We start from the raw sequence: 2721 nt of genomic DNA, 5'->3' as shown, positions 1-2721 counted from the left end.
CTGGGCTGCCAGAGGGATGTCTGATTGCCAGCTTAGGCCCAATCCCCCGGGGAGCAGGCCTAAGCCAGAAAGTGGTCATCCCCCGAGGGGTCCCAGACTGCGAGAGGCGAGAGGGCACAGGCTGGGCTGAGGGACTCCCCCACTCCCCCGAGTGCACAAATTTTTGTGCACTGGGCCTCTAGTAATAATAATAATAATAATGATAATTGATTCTTACTTTACAAACTAGTATATTTATTTTCATTAATGCATTTCGCCCCCTAGGATTTTTTTTTCTCTATTTCATGATTTATTTTGTAATTTATGATTTCTAGTGTTTTGTGAAGTAGTCATTGTGTTGTTTTTCTTCTGGTGGCTCCTTTGTGCTTTCTAGGTAATAATATTTAGACTACAGCATTCATTTAATAATTACTAAAATCAATTAGTAATTATTAAAATCAATAAACTATAATTTATTAATTCATTAAGCTGTTCATTTATTCAAAATATGTAATGACATCTAATGTGTACTATCTTGCTATATGGTGCAGGTTTAAAATACAATCTGTCCTAATATAAGGGTTTTATTAAATTGTGGATGATTCAAGAATATAATGATTTTTATGATACCATGATGCATAAATTGTAAAAGAAATTGATTCCATCACCAAATCTATCCCTTAATTATAAGCCTGATACTTTGCAAATTACATTATGTTAAGAGGCTTTAGAAGTTGGCTCTCTAACCTGTCCAGAGAGTTGAGTCTTCTGGAATATGTTATACTAGAAGATATTTGAGGGGACAGAAAAAGGACAGAAGATTGAAAATCATGAAGCTAAAAATATAACAACCTCAGTAGGAAACAGCAACAAGAGAAAACAGCCCATTTTGATCTGTCAAACACCTAAGCATGCTTCCAGTTTAAGAACAATTGGCCATTCCTCTTAGAAACTTTTCCAGATATGCATCAAAATTTACTTAGTTGTCATTTACTTCTGCTCTAAGATTTTTTGATGATATAAAAAGAGATCTTTGAAGAGCACTATATGAATATGTTCATTCTAGTTTGCTTTACTATTTCCAAAAATATTGTTTTACAGTATTTAACCTGCCATCCTGAGGTATAAATACATAAAGATAACACATAGATGTAGGTAAATATCTGTTTCATCCACTATCTTAAACAGTGTAAACTATCTTCTTATGATGAGTGGAAGTGTATTCTGGGAAAAAAATGTAATTCTGTGAATGTGTATATATCAGGTGAATTCATAAAAGATGAAAGGTTTAAATCCAATACTGTTATTTAAATGTGAGATCCTCAGTCCCTTCTACTATTTAACTTTACAAACTGAATTGAACATTCTTTATTTTTTTAAATCCTATAAGACTTTATCATTTTTGTTTTACAACATTTTTTATTTGCTAAATATAATGGTTATGTATATTTACCAAAAAAGCTATGAAGATAAATAATTGAACTTAGATAATATAGAACTAATACATGAAGCATAAAATATTATTTACTGCATATTATTATTGCCAATATATTATTATATACTTGATACAAAAATATATATTATAACAATATCATAATTATATAGAACATATGCATCTAGTTTCTGCATGTCTGGTTCAGGTGTTCAGGATCTTGGTCAAAAACATCATGATTGTACAATATATGTATATGCATAGTCCTCAGCATCAAATCCCATGAAACCTGTCCAATTGAACTGGGTATTTAAAAGAAATGTCTGTTATTATTCCAAGGGGATACTTCAAAACATTAGAGACACAGGTGCTTGTGCGGCAATCAAACTAACCCCTATGGGAAGAGGAAAAAGGATAAAAGCTTTCGATTTTTACTGCTATATTATAATACCTGATATAAGTGAATTGTTTTATATACATGCATCTATATGTATGTGTGGACATGTATTTAATGGGAAGGACTTGCCAAACTGATTTTAACAAAAATGGGTGATTTCAATATTTATTGTAAAGTATTGTGTCTTTCTATGTAAGGTCTTGTTGGACACATGGTGAGAACAATTAAGTACAGAATGCTTCAGTCATTCACACATCCATCCATTTCTTCTATTTGTGGGGTTTTTTCATGTCTCTAATTGAATAACATTATTGAGTACCCTAGTACCTCCCAAGTCAGGTTAGGAACTATGAAAAAGGATCAAATAACATAATTTTGAAAACTTCATGCTAGGTATTGAATTATTCCATTTATATGAAATGTTAAGAATAGACAAACCCATAGGACAGAAAGTAAATCTGTGGTTGCCAAGGGCTGGGGGGAGGAAGTGACTTAAAATGTATGAGTTTTAAAAATAAAATTCTTTATTGTTGAAATATTACATATGCCCCCTTTTTTGCCCCATTGACCTCTTCTAGCCCACCTCTGCCCCCGGCCCCAGGACTTTGCCATACTGTTGTCTATGGGCTTTTTTAAAGGGAAATGGTTAAGATGTAATGGGATTAAATAGTGCTGATAGTTGCACAGCTTTGTGAATGTACTAAAAGCCACTGATTTGTACATTTAAAATGATTTAAATGGTCAGTTTTATGTTGTGACTTTTGTATAATTTTTTAAAATGCCATAAAGCTCTCTTACTGAGACTCAGCTATTTTTTGTGGGTGTGGCACCAAACCTACATTTTGTTTTTTTTAACTTTGTTTTATTGCTTAAAGTATTACAAAGAGTATTACATATGTCTCCTTTTTCGCCC

Source organism: Myotis brandtii, unplaced genomic scaffold, assembly GCF_000412655.1.
Source record: "Myotis brandtii unplaced genomic scaffold, ASM41265v1 scaffold234, whole genome shotgun sequence".
NCBI classification, from domain to species: Eukaryota; Metazoa; Chordata; class Mammalia; order Chiroptera; family Vespertilionidae; genus Myotis; species Myotis brandtii.
This window is presented reverse-complemented; position numbering follows the sequence as displayed.